The following is a 22,306-nucleotide window of genomic DNA, read 5'->3' as shown; positions in this document are numbered from 1 at the left end:
TTTTTTTTTAATCACAGAAGAGTATTGATTTTGCTAAATACTTTTTCTGTATCTATTGAGATGATCATGTGAATTTTGCTCTTTATTCTCTTAATATGGTGCATTACACTAATTGATTTTTGTATGGTAAGTGAACCTTGCATTCCTGGGATAAATCCCATTTGGTAATGGTGTAAAATCCTTTTTATATGTTGCTGGATTCGGTGTGCTGTTATTTTGTTGAGAATTTTACCATCTATATTAACAAGAGAGTTCCCTAGGGATATTGATCTGTAATTTTCTTGTGATGTCTTTGTCAAGTTTTTGTATCAGGTTAAAACTGGCCTCATATAATGAGTTGGGAAGTGTTTTCTCCTCTTCCATTTTTTGGAAGAGTTTATAAAGGATTCATATTCTTTGAACTTTTGGTAGAATTCACCAGTAAACCTACCGGACTTGGGCTTTTCTTTGTGGGAAATTTTTGATTTCTAATTCAATCTGTTGTTATAAGTCTGTTAAGATTTCTGCTTCATCTTAAGTTAGTTTTGGAAGTTTATCTCTTTCTAGAATTTTGTCCATTTCATCTAAGTTATCTAATTTGTTAACATATGGTTGTTGATAGTATTCCCATAATCTTTTATCATTACAGATCAGTAATGATGCCCCCTTTTAATTACTCATTTTATTAGTTTGAATCTTCTCTCTTTTTTTCTTGGTCAGTATATATAAAGATTTGTCACTTTTGCTTATCTTTTCAAAGAACTAAACTTGTTTTCAAAAGAACAGAACTTTTGGCTTTATTCCCTTTTTCTAATATTTTGTATTCTCTATTTCATCTATTTATAATCTTTATTATTTCCTTCCTCCTGCTTGCTTTGGACTTGGTTTACCTTTTTTTCTAATTTCTTAAGGTGGAAGGGTAAGTTATTAATTTGAGATCGTATTTTTTCTTATAGGTGATTACAGCTATAAATTTCCATCTGAGCATCTTTACTTACTTTAGTTGCATCTCATAAGTTTTGGTATATTATGTTTTCATTTTTATTCATCTAAACGTATTTTCTAATTTCCCTTGAGATTTCTTCTTTGATCGATTTGTTATTTAAGAATGTATTGATTAATTTCCATGTATTTGTGAATTTCCGAATTTCCTTATTGATTTCTAATTTCAGTGTGGTTGGGGAAAATACTTTGTATCATTTAAACCCTTTTAACTTTACTTAGGTTTGTTATATAGGCTAGCACATGGTCTATTCTGAAGAATGTTTTACGTGTAATGAGAAGAATGTGTGTCCTACTGTTTCTGGGTAGAGTGTTGTACAGATGTCCTCCAGGTCTGTTGAGTTTATAGTGTTGTTAAGTCTTCTTTTCTTTATTGATATTCTGCTTATTCGTTCTACCCAATGTTGAAAGTGGGGTATTGATGTCTCCAACTTTTGCTGTTGAATTGTCTATTTCTCCATTTCTCCCTTCAGTTCTGCTCAGTTTTACTTCACATATTTTTGGAGTCTGTTCCTAGTTGCATATATGTTTAAGGTAGTTATATGTTCCTGATGGAATGACCCTTTTATCACTGTGAAATGGTCCTCTTTATCTCTGGTAATGTTTTTTTGTCTGTTTGTTTGTTTTAAAGTCTATTTTGTTTGATTATAGTACAGCCACGCCAGCACTTTTTTGATTATTTACATGTTACCTTTTCCATTCTTTCTTTCAACCTATTTGCATCTTTGAATATAAATGTGTCTCCTGTAGACAACATATAGTTGAATCTTGGTTTATTTTTAGACAATCTGACGATCTCTGCCTTTTGATTGGATTGTTTAACTTATTCACATTTAAAGTTATTACTGATATGATTAGATTTGCATCTGCCATTTTGCTTTTTGTTTTCTATGTCTCATGTTTTTTTTTTTTTGTGGTACGCGGGCCTCTCACCGTTGTGGCCTCTCCCATTGCGGAGCACAGGCTCCGGACGCGCAGGCTCAGCGGCCATGGCTCACGGGCCCAGCCGCTCCGCGGCATGTGGGATCCTCCCGGACCAGGGCACGAACCCGCGTCCCCTGCATTGGCAGGCAGACTCTCAACAACTGCGCCACCAGGGAAGCCCTGTCTCATGTCATTTTTGTTCCTCGTTTCTTTACTGCTGTATCTTGTATAAAGTGGTTGTTTTCATGCAACATGAGGAATCATTAATTCCTTCAAAATTTAAAAATTACATATTTGAGTTATTTACCTTAATTTATCAGAATCTAGTTCAGATTTATTCTTAGTTCCAGGAAAATACAGCAACTTTACTCTTACATTGCTTCATGCCCTCCCCTTTTTTGTACTATTATTATATATCTTACACCCACATATATTGTAAACCCGACAATACATTGCTAAAATTATTACTTATATAGTCATGTCTTTTCTCCTCCAGTTTCGTTGAGATATATTTGACACGCAGCACGGTATAAGTTTAAGGTGTACAACATAATGATTTCATTTGCTTGAGTCATGAAATGATTAGCACAATGAATTTGCATCATCTCACACAGACACAGAATTAAAGAAATGGAAAATTTTTTCTTGTGATGAAAACTCTTAAGGTTTACTCTTTACCGACTGTCATTATAACACTCAGCAGTGTTGGTTGTCCTTATCACGCTGTACCTCACATCCCTAGTACTTATTTACCTTATAACTGGAAGTTTGTACCTTTTGATATTCACCTCTGCCTCCGCTAACCATAAATCTGATCTCTTTTTCTATGAGTTTGTTCGTTTTTGAAGCACAATTGACCTACAACACTATGTTAGTTCCTGTTATACAACATAATAATTTGGTATTTCTGTACATTTCAGAAAGATTACTATGACAAAGTCTAGTTATGATCTGTCACCATACAAAGATATCACATAATTATTGACTATTTTCCCCACACTGTACCTTTCATACCTGTGCCTCATTTATTTTGCAACTAGTAGTTTGTCCCTCTTAATTTCCATCACCTATTTCTTTCCCCATTCAATCCCCTCCCCTCTGGCATCTACCTATTTGTTCTTTGTGTCTATAACTCTATTTCTGTTTTGTTATGTTTGTTCATTTGTTTTTCCATATATAAGTGAAATCATACAGTATTTATCTTTCTTTTTCTAACTTATTTCACTTAGCATAATACCCTCTAGGTCTACCCATGTTGTCGCAAATGGCAAAATTTCACAATTTTTTATGGTTGGATAATATTTCATTGTATATATACACTACGTCTTCTTTATCCATGCATCTGTCGATTGTCACTTAGGTTGCTTCCATATCTTGGCTATTGAAAATAATGTTGCAATGAACATAGGGAGGCATATATCTTTTCAATTATTGTTTTTGTTTTCTTTAGATAAATGCCCAGGAGTGGAATTTTTAATTTTTTGAGGAATTTCCATACTGTTTCCCACAATGACGGCACCAATTTCCATCTCCACCAACCTTGTTATTTGTTGTCTTTTTGATAATAGCCTTTCTGATATTTGTGAGGTGATATTTCATTGTGGTTTGATTTGCATTTCCCTGATGATTAGTGATGTTGATCATCTTTTCATGTGCCTGTTGACCATCTGTTTGTCTTCTTTGGAAAAATGTCTCTTCAGGTCCTCTGCCCATTTTTTTTTTTTTTTTTTTTTTGTCGTACGCGGGCCTCTCACTGCTGTGGCCTCTCCCGTTGCGGAGCACAGCCTCCGGACGCGCAGGCTCAGCGGCCATGGCTCACGGGCCCAGCCACTCTGTGGCATGTGAGATCTTCCCAGACCGGGGCACGAACCCGTGTCCCCTGCATCGGCAGGCGGACTCTCAACCACTGTGCCACCAGGGAAGCCTTCTCTGCCCATTTTTAAATTGGGTTGTTTGTTTTTTGGTATTGAGTTGTATGGGTTCTTTGTATATTTTGGATATTAACCCCTTATTGAATATATTATTTGCAAATATCTTCTCCCATTCAGTAGGTGGCCTTTTTTTTTTTTTTTTAACGAAAGTGATACACTTTTAAAAAAAAAAATTTATTTATTTATTTGGCTGTGTCAGGTCTTAGATGCGGCACACAGGCTCTTCGTTGCAGTGCATGGGCTTCTCTCTAGTTGTGGTGCGTGGGCTCCAGAGCACGTGGGCTCAGTAGTTGTGGTGTGCGGGCTTAGTTCCCCCACGGCATGTGGAGTCTTAGCTCCCTGTCCAGGGATTGAACCGGTGTCCCCTGTATTGGAAGGCAGATTCTTAACCACCAGGGAAGTCTGGCCTGTTTGGCTTTTTAATAGTTTCCTTCACTGTGCAAAAATTTCTTAGTATGATGTAGTCCCGCTTGCTTATTTTTTTTAATTTTAATTTTTTGCTGCACTGCAGGGCATGTGGAACTTCCCCAAACAGGGATCGAACCCATGCCCCCTGCAGTGGAAGCATGCAGCCTTAACCACTGGGCCACTGGTGAAGTCCTCCCATTTGTTTATTTTTGCTTCCTTTACCTGAGGAGACATATTAAAAAAAATTACTAAGACTGATGTCAAAGAGCATACTGCTGATGTTTTCTTCTAGAAGTTTTATGGTTTCTGGACTTACATTTAAGTCTTCAAACCATTTTGAGTTTATTTTTGTATATGGTGTGAGAAAGTAGTCCAGTTTGATTCTTTTGAAAGTTGCTGTCTGGTTTTTCCAACACCATTTATTGAAGATGCAGTCTTTTCCCTATTGCAAATTCTTGTCTCCTTTGTTGTAGATTAATTGCCCATATAAGTGTGGGCTCATTTCTGGGCTCTCTGTTCTGTTCCATTGATCTATGTGTCTGTTTTTATGCCAATACAACACTGTTTTGATGACTGTCACTTTGTAGTATAGTTTGAAATCAGGGAGCATGTTATCTCTAGCTCTGTTCTTTTTTCTCAAGACTGTTTTGGCTAGTCAGGGTCTTTGTGTTTCCATACAAAGTTTAGAATTATTTGTTCTGGTTCTGTGAAAAATACCATTGGCATTTTGATAGGGATTGCATTGCGTCTGTAGATTACCTTGGATGGTACTCTTATTTTAATAATATTGATTCTTCCAATCTATGAACACTGCATATCTTTCCATCTGTTTGTGTTGTCTTCAATTTCTTTCATCAGTATCTTATAGTTTTCAGAGTACAAGTCTTTTACCTCCTTTATTAGATTTATTCCTAGGTATTTTATTCTTTTGAATGTGATTGTAAATGGGATTGTTTTCTTAATTTCTCTTTCTGATAGTTCATTGTTGGTGTATAGAAATGCAACAGATTTCTGTATATTAACACATTATTGACTGGGGTATTTTTGCAGAAACTAATGCCTGTGGCCAGCAATTTGTTATGTAAGTGAATATTGAAACACCTGCATTTGAGTAAATATCAACAACTTTTTTTGCATTTAATGTAGTTATTTGAAACTTTGTACATGTCTTACTAAAGCATTCTAATATTTCATTAGAGTGTGATAAGTAGTATAGCAGGCACCTCTGTGCAGGGGAAGAGAACATCTATTACAAATATACCATGTTTCACTGTGTTTTCCCCTGGAAGAGCAGACTCTACACTTTCTGGCGGCATTGTTTTTAGTCCTGTGGGTATTATTTTCTCTAGAATATGTTCTTTTATTTTACTTGATAATTGACAAGGTGGATCTTTGCAGGGGGCTCTTTTAGAAACACCACAAGAAGGACCAGGTGCGGGACTACAAGTACATTCACCAGGACGGTCAGTTACCCATTCTCTAGATACTGCTAACAAAAATTGCTTGTCTAGGTCATTTTATTCTGTGCATTAAGGGCTACAATAAATTTTAAATGCATTGAATAACCACAATTACTCAAATAGAAACCCACTTTCTTATACCATTTTCGAGTTTTCCGGAGGATATTGAAGTTTACCAGATATTGATTGGATCAAGCAACTCCTTTCATATATTTATTATACTCTAATATACAAGGGGCCTTAGTTATCTGATGGCCAGTTCTCCTGTCTTCCTTTCCTGTAGATGCTATGGAGACATCATGAATAGTTGTTACCATAGCCTCTTGTTTTTCCATATAAGAAGAATCACTTCTCCCTTCCATAAGAATGTCATTTCTCCCCTCTGTAGATTTTTAGATTTCTCTTTTAATTGGTTTGGTAGACCATGATTTTCTCTTATAGTCCCACAAACTCTGGTTTTATTTTTCAATACTATTTCGGATGTGAACACACTGTTGTAATAATTGTCTTGGTAAATACGGTGCCATGAACCAAGACAAGGTTGTAGGACTGATAATATTGTTTCTTGCAGTTTCTTTCCTTCACCCATCTAAATCTCAACGTTGCATATATATCCAGTTTCACTTTCACTAACCATCCTGACCAAAATGCCATATTTTGTAAGTTTTCTGGGATTATAGTTTTTGAATCTGAGTCGTCCTCTCCACTTTATCATTGCTTCCTCAAGTGATGGCTCTTGTTTGGGTATGTAGATCGATTGAAATTTTGGTAGAAAGTAATCCAAAAGAGGTTTAACTTTGAAAATCTGTCTGCAGGAAGTGGAGTTTCTGAGTTATCGTTAAAGTGAAGAAATGTCATTATTTGTTTGAACATTTTTCTCGTCATAATCTTTGGAAAGATAGATATTTCAGGTAAGGGATCAGTTGACCAATATTCTTTCCAGTGTGACTTTCTTATTTGTCCCATCAAAATCATTAATCCAGGGACTTCCCTGGTGGCACAGTGGTTAAGAATCCGCCTGCCAATGCAGGGGACACGGGTTCGAGCTCTGGTACGGGAAGATCCCACATGCCACAGAGCAACTAAGCCTGCGAGCTGCACTACTGAGCCCGCATGCCACAACTACTGAAGCCTGTACGCCTAGAGTCCAAGGCGAAGCCACCGCAATGAGAAGCTCACACGCCGCAATGAAGAGTAGACCCTGCTCGACACAACTAGAGAAAGCCCATGCGCAGCAACGAAGACACAAAGCAGCCATAAATAAAGACATAAATTTATTTTAAAAATTATTAATCCAAGAAACTTCTTCATGTTACTATTGGTTACATCAGTCCATTTTAAAGCCTTATCACACTTTTTATACGACTTTTCAATCTGTTGGTGATACAAGTTTGTTTGAGAAGTGACCAACTCGAAAAAGATGTTACCAAAAATGGATTCTGTTATTTCACTCTTTGTGGGTTATTACATTCTACAGTTGTACCTGACACATCTGTAAAGTCTTCTAATTTTCGTGAAATGTTGTCTTCAATCCACTCTTCTGTAGAAGCAAAGGAGCATTCCCCAGCACCATGAGTTTCATTTTCACTTTCCGTATCAGAGTCAATCATTAAGGTTTTCTGTCTTTTTGTTGGTCTAATAGTCACATCATCTGAATCAGAATTATATTCTGAAGAACTATCATCTTCCAAGACACTAGTATATATGTCACTCGGACAATCAGAGAAAGTATCTGCATAAAATTGCCCCCAAAATTCTTTACTCAAAATTTCGCGATGCGTCATTTTTGAAAATTTTATGGTAATAAACTTGCATTTACAATATACACAAGGTTGGAATAAAAACCTAATGGAGCAAAATGTGAATGATAAAGACAATCGTAAGTTGTATAATGAACGCTTGATCAATTTTTTTTTAAGATTTTTGTTTTTTAATGTGGACCATTTTTAAAGCATTTATTGAATTTGTTACAATATTGCTTCTGGTTTATGTTTTGGTTTTTTGGCCACAAGGCACGTGGGATCTTAGCTCCCCAACCAGGGACTGAACCCGAAACCCCTGCATTGGAAGGCGAAGTCTTTAACCACTGGACCACCAGGGAAGTCCCAATCAATTTTAAGCTCTAACAAATTTGCATGGCGATGTTAATTGTATCACTCCGTAAAAATGTATTGATTCATCTCCGGTCAATAAATTGTTAATTTTGTATCCTGCAACCTTACCAAATTCATTGTTGAGCCATAGTAATTTTTTGGTGGCATGTTGAGGATTTTCTATGTATAGTATCATATCATCTGCAAATAGTGACAGGATTACTTCTTCCTTTCCAGTTTGGATTCATTTTATTTCTATTTCTTCTCTTATTGCTGTGGCTAGGACTTCCAATACTATGTTGAATAGAAGTGGTGAGAGTGGGCATCCTCATCTTGTTCCTGATCTTAGAGGAAATGTTTTCAGCTTTTCACTGCTGAGTATGATGTTAGCTGTGGGCTTGTCGTATATGGCCTTTATTATGTTGTTTTCTCTATGTTCTCTCTATACCCACTTTGTTGAGAATTTTTATCATAAGTGTATGTTGAATTTTGTCAAAAGCGTTTTCAGCTTCTATTGAAATGATCATGTGATTTTTTATATTATGTCTTTTTAAAGAAGCTAAGAGAATGGAGAACAAGTATATATTTATAGATTTTGTTATGTTAACCTTTTTTATTTACCTTTTAAATTTGCTTCATTTCTTTGTTTGGATTTGAATTAATATCTCGCGTCTTCTTTTCTGCAATGCAGCTTTTCCCCAATACAGCTTTTCCCCACCACTTTTGTGCTGTTATATCAAATATATTACATGTCTATGATTAGACTCCAAAATACAACTACAGACATATTGTGTTACGAAATTTCTTTTTAAGTAAGTCAAGAAAAAAGGAAAAATATGCAAGTATACAGTTTTTTGTTATTATCAAAGTAATTACCTATCCTGATGCTTTTATTTGTGTGGATTTGAATGTCAGTCTTGTGTTACTTGATTTCAGTCTGAAGAACTTCTTCTGATATTTCTTAGAAAACATATTTGTTAACAGCTAACTACCTCAGTTTTTATTTGGGAATACCTTTATCTCACCTTCATATTTTTGTTGCTGTTGTTGTTGCGGTACGCGGGCCTCTCACTGTTGTGGCCTCTCCCATTGCGGAGCACGGGCTCCGGACGTGCAGGCTCAGTGGCCATGGCTCACGGGCCCAGCTGCTCCGCGGCATGTGGGATCTTCCCGAACCGGGGCACGAACCCATGTCTCCTGCATTGGCAGATGGACTCTCAACCACTGCGCCACCAGGGAAGCCCCTCACCTTCATATTTTAAAGATAGGTTTGCTGGATATGAGACTTTTGGTTGGCAGGTTTTTCTTTCAGCACTTTGATTAATCTGGCCTCCACAGTTTCTAAGTGAGCTGTTATTTTTATCAGATTCCTTTATATATGATGAATTAGTTTTCTCTTGCTGCTTTCAAGATTTTATTTCCTTTGTCTTCAATGTTTTGGTCATGATGGATTTGAGTGTGTATCTCTTTGTGTTTATACTTGTAATATGGAGTTTCTTGGTTATGAATTTAATGTTTTTCATCAGATTTGGGACGTTTTTGGCCATTGCTTCTTCAAGTACTTTTTCTGTCTTTTTCTAGCACTCCCATTATACATATATTGGTGTTCTTAATGGTGTTCCACATTCCACTGAGGCTCTGTTCATTTCTCTTCATTTTTTCCCTCTAATCTTCAAATTGCATGATCTCTATTGATTTACCAGTAAGTTCACTGATTCTTTCTTCTGCCAGCCCAAATATACTGTTAAGCCCCTCTAGTGATTTTTCATTTTACTTCTTGTACTTTTTAACTCAAGAATTTCCAGTGGCGTCCCAGTCGCAATAAACACACCTAACGCCTAGATCTTGGCTTTGAATACCATTCTAATACCAGTAGAAGGAACCAGAGTTCCTTGGAGAAAGGCTGATTAGAGGGTTGGGGCAGGGCTTACACAAGAGGAGCCCAGAATGTCATGTAGTGCCAGGAAGTAAATGTGTGTTAAAAAACCCCACAATGATGAGTTTATGTCCAAGTTACACAGGAGCCCACTGAAAGAGCTTCTGATGGTCAAAGCTGGAAAAATTTAAGCACCAAAATAAAGCAGTATAAGATTATAACCCAAAGCATAAAATAAATATCTATGAGTCCATACTGATATAAGTAACTGATTGAATAAATACATAAATGGAGAAGAAATAAACGTCCTGTGTAAAAAAATTCTAAATAACAATGTAAATAATTTGTTCTTCCCCCTCCTTAACATGGGCTGCTCATAGTGACTTCCTTCCAAAGAATAAAGTATTCAAAGTGTGAAAAAAAGTAAATTTTAAAGTGAAATAGTGGAGAACGCTGACAAGCACTACCTCAGCTGGGTGATGAAGGTCAACGTTGGCAGTGATAAGTCCTGCTGGCAGCATGTACCCTTCATACGCTGTGATGAGGGTCGCTCTTCATCTCCGTGGTCTTCCTCCCCCAAACCCACAGCTCCAGTCTAATCATGAGAAGAACATCAGACAAATTTCAAGTGAGGGTCATTCTATAAAATACCTCTAATTTTTCTCATGTTTGTGTTCCTACAGCTATCCTCAAAGTCCTTTATCTGTTGTATCATAATTTCTTTCTCCTTATATGCTTGCCCTTTGCTCATACTTTTTATACTTCATCTTCCAGCCCACTGACTTGGGTCTAAAAGGCGACCATGCTATCCTTCAATCTATCTACTGAAATTCTTCTTGTTAACTCCAGTAACAAGTGTGCACTGCCAATGAAGCTACTTAAGTGTCTGTTATTGTCATCGTTTTACTCTACTTTTCTGTCTCCTCTCTATCAGCAACATGTGTTCTTTTGGGACACAAGAGACTGATTTTTGTCTCTTGTGGTAGCCCTCCTCCACCTGCCTCATTTGGAGTATTTTCTTTCTTGGTTCCCTGGGGCTCAGAAGTGATTGTTGTGTTACCTACACACAGCAGCTCTGCAGGGGGTGGGCTCTGCTGTGGCTGATGGTGTAGAAATAGGTATGGTGTCAACCCAGTGATCTCCTAAGCTGCTTCCATCTTTCAATCTCTTCCTACCATCCCAGGGCCACTTGGGAGGCAGGATCCATTTCAGGGGAGGTGGGTAGATAGATTTGAGAGCGGAGAGGACAGAGCTATGCTTCCCAAATATTCTTCCCACCATTTGACCTGGAAAGTCACATCAGACCTCTCTCAGACATGCCAACTCTATGCCCTTGAATGAGATAAAGAGACCAGGTTGTCCCCATGAGGACCAAAGCCAAAGCCACTTGTTTTTGGAACTTTCCAAAGGAAAGCACATCTCCGATCCCACCAAGGATGACGTGTTCTACACATCAGTCAGTTAATGTTTTGTGAGTCACAAATTCTGCAACAAAGTGACATAAAGAGATAGCTTTTCGCTCCCACAGCAGTGCCCTGCCAGGGACCATTGGAGCAGAGTAATGGGAATGGCTGAGGGAGAAATCCAGGGACACTTGGAGCCATCTCCCAGAACATGGTCTGAGCACCCCGATGGTGAGTCCATAATGTCAGGGAGAGATGGCTGGAGACTCAGGGAATAAACAATTGATCACAGTACTGTCGGATTTAAGAAGGACTGGTTTATTTCCTGGCTCCTTCCTTCATTTCTCCCTTCATCGACTCACCCTTGGCCCGTGATCCGTACATAAGTGAGTCAGACATCTCTTTTATGAGTCAGATCTTTTCTACGAGCTGCGGGCCCATGGACACATCTGACGATCTCCTCACCTGCACACCCAAGCACCCCAAATTGATGAGTGAGTTCAGCTCACATCCTCTACCCTGGACAGTACCTCTTCCTTTTGGGGGGAGCAGAAGAAAGAGATATGATGTGGAGGTTCCAGAAGCCTGGCCACTATCCCACCCCATTGCCATGCTACGCCCATTGTGTACCGTTGTCTGGGAAACCTGAGCCCATTGGGGGGGCCACAGGGTGGGGTGGGGGAGACAGTGTGCGCTGCGGGTGCTGAGGACACATCCTCCCAGAGATGAGTGGAGGATGGCAGCACAGAGGAGGCAAGCCCTGGGGCCCTGGGGCTGGGAAGGAGGGCAGTCGGAGAACCCAGAAGGGCCTGGGATCCCTGGGCTCTGAGCCCAGCAGTAACGGGGCTGCTTATTTGGTGGAACAGACATACTTCCACCAACCCTTTGCTTTGGACAGAAATAAGTCTACCTCCTCACTGGACCGGTTACAATTTTTTATTTCAATATGGGAACGTCTTTGGCAATAAGTCCTTGGATAAGGGCTCCCGTCTCCTCTTAGAGTTTGTCCAGTGAGCTTCCTGGGTGGGGGCAGGGTGGGGATAACGAGAGCCACAGGGTTTGGGGAGGGGCCCGCCAGTGGGTACCAGAGAATGGGCGCATGGCCATCCTGACTGGTCACTATGACCAAGTAGGTTTTGTTCCAGGAACGTAAGCATAAAATAGTGCCAGGAAATCTTGTGTAGTTCACTTCATCAGCAGATCACAAGAGAGAAGCTTAGGGTCATTTCAGAGGATGCAGACTGCATTTAACCCCACTCCCTTCATGGTAGAGACTCTTGGATAATTAGAGATACAAGGGCGACCTTAACAGGTGAAGGGCAACTGCTACAAACACAGCAGACCCCAGGCTTCCATGAAACTTCAGATGCAACCCACCGAGGTTGGGACCTGGGGAGCTGAGGTCTCTCACAGCTATTACTCTGGCCCGTGTTCCAAGACAGGAAGAAAAGTCGGGAAGAGGACTGGAAAGGAGACACGAGTCGCCATTTATGTAGACAACGTAACTTCCTACATAAAGAAATTTTCTAAGAAACTTTACAGTTAGAACTAATAAGGTTTGATATAAGGAGGATAAAAAAATTCCACGGCATGGTTACCTAACAGCCATTACTAATTGAAAAGTGCAAAGAAGAAGCGTGCCACCCACAATAGCAATAGACCTATTGATTAGCAGTAAAGAAAGATGTGCACCACCTCAAGTGAGAAAACAATTTTACTGGAGGATAGCGGGGAAGGTTAACTGTGGGAGAAACGTAGCATGGGTAGGAAAACTCAGTTTTAAGTGTTCGGTTCTCTTGTAAAATAATCTATAAATTAAATGCAATTTCACCCTAGCAGCGTTCTTCATGGCACCTGTTCAAGTGAATTTCTGCTTCACGTGGAATACTGAAGGACCAGGTATAGTCAAGCCAAGTTTGAAGAAGGAGCAGCAAGGGACTTGTTCCACCAAATGTCAAGGCTCTGGCCATGGCTACCATAGACTGCATGGAACAGAGCAAAGCCCCAAACCAAACCTGTGCACACATGAAAACGGGACGCACCAGAGGTAGCTCCAGATCAGCAGGCAGTCACTTACCACCAGTAGAGAAGTAAAATTATTCAGATCATGATCTATTTCTGTACAGAGAATAAATTTCATATGGGTTAAGGTCCTACATTTGAAATGCCAAACTTTAGAACATTGAGAAAAAACTATAGGAACATGGCTTTATGACGTCAGGGACAGAAAAATTTCTTAAGCAAGACATGCAAACACAAATCATAAAATTGAAGTTCGATAAATGTGACTACCTTATAATTAGTAGCTTCTGTACAACAAAAGCCACCGTTAATAAAGTTAAAAAAGAAACAAGACACAGACCATGAGGAATTATTTTCTATAAACTTAACAGACAAATGATTATTATCCAGCATATATAAAGAGCTCACAGTAATCAACAAGACAATACAAAAAAAGAATCAATTAAAATAGGCCAAGGATATGACCACGCAATTAACAGAAGAGGTAACTGAACGGCCAATGACCACGAACAGAGGTACTTTCTCCCCAGGAACCAGGGAAATGCAAATTAAAGCAGCAGTTTTACAATCGTCCCATTAACAAAGGTTAAGGATCTAGCAGTAATAATGTTAGCAGTGAGCAAATGAGCTGTTGGACAAAGCTAGGGAGAGTGCACTGGCTCCACCCTTTGAAGAGAAATGTGTCCACTCCTGGAGCCTGGCAGATCCCTCCCCCTGGCAAGTCCATCTCTCCTTCTGGGGACATTGTTGCATTTTGCACAAGAACTGGAAGTGTGCATGTCGGGCGGTCCCTCTTATGACACGACCCGTCAGAACGGTGGAATGTGTCAGGTGGGGATGGACCACGTGGCATTCTTAGGATGGAGGCCTCACAGACATGGGCCAACCTGGACACGTGATGTAGTGTGAGAAAAGACAAGAGACGCAGTTATACACCGGGTCCGATTTGTGTAAAGTCTTAAAACACACATATCTTTACTAAAACACAACACGATATATTGTAGTAAACATATCAAGGCATGATCGGTAAGGCAGTCGAGGGGGAGAGAGGGAAATTGGGTGGGTGGTTGATGCACAGGGCTCCCCTCGATTTTAACGTAACACTTCTCGAAACATTACGTGAAGCAAACGCGGCAGAATGCTAACGTTTGTTAGGTCTGGGGGGTGGGTACAAATTATCCTGTGTCATTTGCTCCGAGAGTTCAAACTATCCCACAATAAAACACTGGGACAAAGAATACAGATCAGGGAGGAGGGTGCAACTGAGAAGAAATAGGAGAAGACAAAAGATGCTAAGATAGCAGAATAGGATAATAGGATGGAAAGTGAGCCAGCAGAGCTCGGGGTGGAAATGAAAGAGGAAAAGAAACCACTTCAGAAACGCAAGCGAGGAGACTGCAGAATGCAGCCTCAAGGACGCGTATTCATTCAACAGATAACTGAACACCTGCTGAGAGCCGGGCCCTGGGACTTGGAGTGGTCCCTCGCTTCAAGGAGCGAGGGGGGCCGTAAACAAGGAAAAAAGCAGCCAAGAGGGGCTATTTCAGAGCCTGCTGCTAAGGGCTGGGAGAAGGGCTGGTGGAGGGGCAGGGGGCGAACGGTGGGCTTGCCCTGTGACGTGTCCCTGGGAGCCTGGGAGGAGGCTGGGACCCGGGGGCCAGCAAAGCCTGCATTCCAGTGGTGGAGAGGGTGCGAGGCACAGTGGGGCATCCAGGGCGGGAGCCTGGGTCGGCCCCCAGCCGGGATGTGGACCCAGAGATCTCTTCGGAGTCAGAACAGACAGCCTCTGCTTACGTGGGACTGGGTGGGGCAGCGGAGGGACTGGGGCGACCACCGACCTGCGGCTGGGTGACGCAGAGGATGAGGCTCCTGGAGCGGAAAGGCCAGCTGGGACAGGCGAGCCTTGCGATGTTACATCCTTGCGTCGACGTTACACCCGCGGTGTGGGACAAGAGGCAAGAAGACAGGGCAGGGGACACCCGGAGGAAGCAGAGGGCGTAGAGGTCAGCGTGCCTGGGGAGATGGTGGTGACATGGAAGCAGACGGGGCTGGGGGAGCCCACCAGACACACTGCTCCCCCTCTGGAATGGATGGACAGGGGTGGGGAGGAAAATTCATAAATGGAGCAGAAACACAGTCGGGCATGATGTGTCCCAGCCGGTCGTGAAGGCAGGGGCATCCGGGCAGGTGGAAGACAGGGTCTAGTACGGGAGGAGAAGGGCGCGGTGGCCCGGAGCCTGACGTGATAGAGCAGGGCCGCCCCCAGACACTGCCCAAACCTGGACTCTCCGGGCGGGAGCAAGCAGGGCCTCCGCCTGCCGTGGGTCCGGAGCTGGAGGGGACGCGCTGGTGTGGCAGCCCTGCCCCCGGGGAGGTCAGTTCCCGGCCTCTCCTCGATACAGAGGAGCCCGAGAGTGGAGGAGGGGGCATGCCGAGGGGACAGCTGCCTGCTCAGCCCCGCGGCTGCGGGAGGGATGGGGACGGTCCCCGGAACGCGGCCAGCGCGGCTGTGCCGTGGGAACGCTTAGGTGTGAAGATACCAGAGCCGGGTCCACGTGGCGTCCCCTGGATCTGACTGCTGCGTCTGATTCTGTAGGGAATGTCGGTCCCGCCGGGAGATGCGGGCTGAAGCAGTGGAGGGCGAGGCCATGGGAACGGGGTGCAACTCTCCTCGGTCGGATTTAGTTCTTGCAAAAATAAGAGCAAATCACATTGGTAAGAGGGGTCGAGACAAAGCACCGCAAACTCAGTGGTTTCAGGGAACGCCCGTTTCCCACCTCGCAGATTTGCAGGCTGGATGGCGGACTTGGCTCTCACTGGGTCTATCGAGGGTGTCGGCCTGGCCGCGTCCCTTTCCAGAAGGTCTGGGGATGGGGTGGAATCACCTCCAGGCTGTGCAGGTGTTGGCAGAGATCAGTCCCCGGCGTCTGTAGGAGCGAGGCCCCCATGTCCTCGTTGGTGGTCAGGCGAGTTCCGCTCTTGGTTTCTAGAAGTTTCCGACACCCCTTAGCCTGGGGCCGCCTTGCGCCACCTTCAAAGCCGGCAACGCCGGTCAAGGCCTCACCCTCAGTCTCTCCTGTCCCGTCTGTGTGTGTCCGACTTCAGGGAAGGGCTCGTGTGGTTCCACCAGACGATGCAGGACGACGTCGTCTCGAGGTCCTCAGCCCAACTGCAAGTCCCTGTCACCACGTGAAGCGGCCTCGTCACCCTCATTCAACCTGCTACCAGTAGAGAAAAAAATAAAGCAAGTGCGGCAACATAGCCACCCCTGGCGGACGTCAGCGGAGGGCTGTGGAGCCCCTGTGTGCTTCCTACAGCTTTTCCGTGGGTACGAGTGCTGACTGGGGTGAAAAGGTGACCTAGACAGAGCAGTCACGCTCACAGGTCAGAACGTCCTCAGGGTCTCCTCTTCTCCTGGATTTGGGGTCGGGGGGTTTGCACCCAGCCTACGTGTCGCTCAGATACAGAGGCAGCGGGCAACGATCTCAAATTTCCAAACATGCATCCGAGAAGGAGACTCCCTGAGATCGTAAGTTCCAGAGCTCAGAGATACCTTCAGCCGGCGCTGACGCTCCCCACGTCCACACAGAAAGGGCAAAACAGTCGTGCGGCCCGGTCATGGGCGGACACGTAAGGGGTATAAATAGTTAGCAGAGGACTGAGGGGGCGGGGAACCGTAAGAGCGCAGGACGGACAAATGTGTTTATTTCTCCATTTTTCACCACAGGAAGTTAAAAGTACAGTCAAAGTTTACAAATCAAGAAATGAAGGTCTGTCACTGAAGGTTACGCCGTGGGCGGGCACCTTCTTCCCGTCCTGCTGAGCGGGGTGGGGGGGATTCACGGTCCGGTTTTTGCTCACCTTTATACTCTCTCCCGACCGCAGGCCCTGCTGCCCATGAATCCTGCCCTCATGGTTTGTGAGTTCAGACAGCGGCGCTGCCAGCTCAGGTGCCCCAGGTGCGCCCCACCCACCCCAGCTCCAGTCACACCCCTGGGCCCAGCACCCCCGACGCCCTGCCTGCTCCAGCCCAGGCTGCCCCCGCTGGCCTCCCTGCTCTGCCTGTGCCCCTCTCCTGACCGCCAGCCTTGCCGCTTTTCGCTCCGGGGAGAAGGCATCAACTCATCCACCCCGACCGGGTTTTCACATCAGGCCCCGCGAAGCCCGCAGCGTTCTTGGCATCCTCTGGGCATACGGGTGTGACCCTGCGTCAGAACGCCGTTACCCCTCGGTCATGTGCGTCCCTTCCAGACAGTAAGCTGGGGGCGACCCCCAGGGCCCCGAGGCTCTCAGGGCAGGCGTCCCACCCCAGTGTGTTGACGGCCCGAGGGAGCGGCCAAGGGTCTGCAAACGCCCAGCGTGAAGGCACGCGCTCAAAGTGGACAGCTCTTAACGCTCGAAGCGTGCCCCAGCCCTACGTCCCCTGTAGGCGCTGATTACAGGAGTACCTCAGGGGCTCGGCACGCAGGCGCGTAACCTCCAAAGTCTAGGTCTTTGCTTCTCCAGAATCGTTCTCTGTGGCCTGCCTCAGCGCATGTTAAAGAAAACCCATCAGCACACATTTCCTTTAATTTTCAGCAATATTGACAAAAGGATTCCCCAGGGCAAGGGCCAGACAGGGTTAATACCTCCTTGGTCGGAATCCTCTCCTCCGACTCGGTGGGCAGGGGCCTGCCTGTCTACCTCTACGCCCCCTACCCCCCCCTCCTGGCGTTTAGATTATAATGCAGTTCAATTTTAATCCACTCCCAACTCAATTCAATTCGGTTCAGTTTGTATGCGGCTTCTGTTCCTTTCCCATCCATTTTCGGTTCAGTCTAAGTCATTGTCGGTTTAACCCCGTTCATTTCCAAGTTCAGTTTCTATTTTGCTTAGCGCTTGTTCAGAGTGGCTCCTGTTCTCCGGTCCTGAGCTGGGTCCCCCCGGGGAAGATGAGCTGTGGGGTCTGGCAGGGCGAGGTGGGCGGTGGGTCTCACCCAGAGGTATCCCGGGGGCAGCAGGGCGAGTGTAGAGGCCACGCGCCGTGTGTCCACGTGCGAGGCACCCGCCACCCGGGATGCCAAGTCCCCTCGGTTCCCCAAGCGCATCGGTGCAGCCCCGTGAGAGGGGGCAGGTGTCCTGCGGGTCAAAGGTGTGTCTGAGCCAACAGGAAACACGACTGAACTTGTGGAATCACCTTCCTCACTGCAGTCCTTTGCGGGGTCTTCAATGCGCTACGTGTGCCGTGAGCTTCTGAGGAAGGACTGATGTGGAAAGTTTTCCGGAAATTTTCTACTAGTTCCAGGCGAACCCGGCTGCTGAGGGCAGGTCCTGGGCTGGGGGCAGGACGGCTGGGTTCTCAGCCCAAGCTGACCGATGGTGGTTGCGTGCTGGGGCTCCAGCCTCAGTCTCCCGAGGTGGAAGAGTGTGCTGACAGCCCAGCTCCGGGGTCCCCAGCTTCTACGGGCCCCGCATGATTGCCGTGTCTCAGGCTCACCTGCAGGCGCTCCCAGCTCTCGGGACCAACCGAGACGGAGTCCCCGAGCCCAGCCTCTCCCACGGCGTGTGAGGGGCTTCGAGCTTGTACAGATGTAAGTCCTGTCTGGACCTCCACCAAGGGCGGACTTAGCCAGAGCTGTGTGCCGGTTGCCAGCCTGAAGGCCGAGTCCCGGCTAAGCTGCCACTCTCCCCGGGAAGACGCTAATTCCGGCCCCTCCCGGGTGCCACCGGGAAGCAAGTCAAGCTGAGAAGCAAATTCTCACCTTCCTCTGCCCTCCAGACAACTGATTTCCATACTCCCTGCAAAACAACCCCGAAGTTGAGACTCGAGAGAGTCTTTGGAGCGGGAGTGGTTTGCCTGGGAGATTTGAGGCCGCAAGTTCGATTCATCATTATTTATGAACCAACAGGGAGGGGTTTGTTATTCTGATTACTCACTGATCATTCCCCATAAATGCAGGAACTGACAAAATCCCGCAGAATCAATAACGTGGTAAGTTCCCTGTCTGAATCACAGGCACCTAGCATTCTTGAGTAAACCTTTCGGTAATTTACAAAGGCTGTTGAATTTTATAGTAAGTGTTTTTCAAACCAAGCTGGATTCTAAACAATAATGACTTTTTAATGTGGCTCTGTGATTACATTGTCATGGTGAAATACGGGGTCCTTGACTGCATCCGAAATGAGCCTGGTGTGAATTCCTCGCAGGCACAGACCCACTGGGCCCAGGTAAAGCAATCTTCATAAATTACCCTCCGATCCGGGTGGCCTGGCAGGCGAGGCTTGATGCCAGTGTCGGCAACTTAAGTTTCAGCGGACGATTTGTAAACAAGCTCTTCCTTTTGCTCCCGAGCGGTAGCCACGGCCAGCGGCCTCTGGGTGGCGGGAGGCTGCACCTCCTTGGCCAGTCTGCCAGGCGTCGGCTGTGACCTTGTATGACACCGGTATGGCGTACCAGCCCTCGAGGCTGCTACGTGGAAGCGAACGAAAGGTACCGAGCCAGCCTGGGGTGAGCCTCATGGCCAGGGCTCGGTGGCCGCTGCGCCAGGGAGAGCGTGTGGGATGGTTCCGCGGGAGGTGCTGACTCTCCAGCGCTCCTACGCGTCTCCCGCCCTCCCTCGCTATGTGTCAGTGGCTCTGTGTCCTCCTGGGAAGGGCCCAGAGGCCCCGCTGTCCCTTGACAGGGGACCTGCCCACTCTGCTTCTGAGCCTCTGCGTGGCACCGAGTCGGACACAGAGGTGGACAAGGCTTGGAGAGGGGCGTTTCCCTCCAAGACCTTCAGGACGCCTGGAGGGGTGGTGGGAGATGGATGGACACACTGGAGGTGTCCCACCGGGACCCTCGCATCAGGACCAGCGCTCAGCGGCCTTCCCTGCTGCTCCAGCCTGGTGGGGGGGCTCCTCTGGGATGGGCCCCGGCTCATTCCCGTGCCCAGGGCCAAGTCTCCTGACTGGGGGTCTGGGAGAGTTTGTGGAAGACATGCACACCTGGGCTCCCAGGGCCACGAGGCACCACGGGAGGTGATGATTCCTGAAGCTTCTGCACAGCAGATTCTCCGGGAGAGTGGAAGGGCCCTTCCCCACACTGTCCTGCCCGATAGGGACTGGGGTGCATCTCCTGGTCATGTGTCTCCAGGGCTCAGGCCCGTTTCAAAAGCCCCAGGTTTTAAAAGCTCTCTTCTAGCCCAGGGTTATCTTTTATGAGCTTATGTAAAGTCTGGGCTTCACAGCTAAACATATTGATTCCAATGTTCCGTTGGCTGTAACTCCCCTGGGCCCCCAGCTCCTGCCTCCCCTGTGTCTTGGGGTAGCTCCCAAGCTGCCTGCTCCTTCGGAGGTTGCGTGGGGCTGTCTGTCTCTCGGAGTAGAGACCCGCCTGGTCTCAGTGACACCTCCCTTCCAGAGCTGTCCCCACAGGAAGTGGGAAGGAGGGTGCAGCAGTGCCGCGGGCTGTGCGGCGAGGGCTCGCCTTTGCTAAGCGCAGCCGTGGAAGCGCTGGGGGTGGGGCCGGAGGGCTGTCGGTGCGCACCGGCCTCCTGCTCTCCATGCTGTCCAAGGAGCTCCAAGGGGTCAGCGGCCAGGCCCAGCCGCCCAGGATGGGCCCAGGCCCCTCAGTGAGTCCGAGGCAAGCCCTGCAGTCTGTCGGTGAGACTTGCGGTGATGATGGGGGGGCGGGGTGGGGTGGGGGGGTCAAGGCAACAGCAGCCGCAGCTCCTGGGAAGAGGTCATCATCACCTGCTTTGTTGACGGGGCACGGAGGCCGAGAAAGGAAGAGACCGCTACCCAAGGCTCCAGCACTGTAAGTGTCAGTGAGCAAGCGTAGGGGTCTCCTGCTCCTTGCTCAAGTGGCTTCTTGCCTCATGTACAGCTGGTGGGAGGGCAGGGAAGGGGCCAGGACATTAGTAGTCAGCGGCATCGCCTCCTCTGTCCTCGCAGCTCCTAATGCTCTTATCCCCATTTTACAGATTTGGAGACTGAGGCCCAGAGGTGCGAGTACCCGCCTGGCTTGAGGCCGCACACCCGGGAGCTGGGATCCAAGCCCCCATCTGCCCCGAGGGGTGTAGGGCCAGCTCTCCCATCACCACCAGCCCCGCCCTGGACCCCTCTGCCTGCTGCTGTGGGAACGGGGTTAGTGAGGACGCCCCAACTTCACAGCGTTGCTGAGAAAAACAAACAAGCTAATGAATCACAGACGGCTAAGACTCCAGTAAGGGGAGGTTTTAAGTTTTTTCTCGGTATTTAACAGAAGCATTCGTTTGCAGCCACAGGACCGTGTTCGAGAGGAAAAAGGCCCTTCGATGAAGCAGCAGTCTCCCTAATGTCTCTTCTTTTAAACATAAAAACGAGGAAGGAGACGTCAGGAGCCAAACGGCCTCCCGGCGAGACCGGAGACACGGGATTGAATTTCCATTGCGAGGACCTTGGGTGATGGCGGTGATGAGCAGCCCCGCTGGGAACATACCAGCCGCTCCGGGGAGGACAGCACCAGGCGTGTCACGTTGACAACAGATGAACTTCCAACCTACGTACCAATTCAGAATCTGATTGAACAAACTGCTCTTATTAAAGTCAATTGGCGAACATTCTATTATAAAAACAAATGAAACCCTCCCGTCTACCAGATAAATAATTTTCTCCTCACACCTAAACGGGGAGACATTAACTTAACGGGTAATAATCTAAATTATGTATTAAACTCAATTACTTTTTATGACTGCTTTCCAATTAGGTGCCCTGCGTGGAGACTTCTCGCCGCTCTACCTGGTCTGCGGGCTGCTTCTGGCCTCGCACACACTGCTCACCCAGCTTAACTGAGTGTGTCTCTCCCTCGCTCTAACCAGTCACGAGGTGCGGCCTTCTAATGATGAATAAACAAAGGCGCCGGCGTGATGACCAGCTAAATTGCCCGTCTGCAGTCACTCTCGGCAAACACTTCTAACGCAAAAATATCTCCCCGCCTTCCAGCTCCGAGCTCCCCTAATCAAGATGCATTCCCAAGGCGGGCTCTGGGGAAACCAGGTTCCACCCTGGTCTGGGTACCATGCTGCTGTCGTGACAAGCATCCGACCTGCTAGGGATTACCACCCGCATCCCCACCGTGCGCCGGCTGGTGGGGCCATCCATCAGAAGACACCCCTCCATCACAGTTCCCCCTGTTCAGCTAAGAGCTCTCCTTCTAAGAATGTAAATTCCTCCGAGAACGGTCAGGTGTTTTCTTATCGCAGTCCTT

This window comes from Phocoena sinus, chromosome 2 (genome assembly GCF_008692025.1).
Source record: "Phocoena sinus isolate mPhoSin1 chromosome 2, mPhoSin1.pri, whole genome shotgun sequence".
In the NCBI taxonomy this organism is placed as follows: Eukaryota; Metazoa; Chordata; class Mammalia; order Artiodactyla; family Phocoenidae; genus Phocoena; species Phocoena sinus.
The sequence above is the reverse complement of the archived record's forward strand: the minus strand, read 5'-3'. Positions refer to the sequence as shown.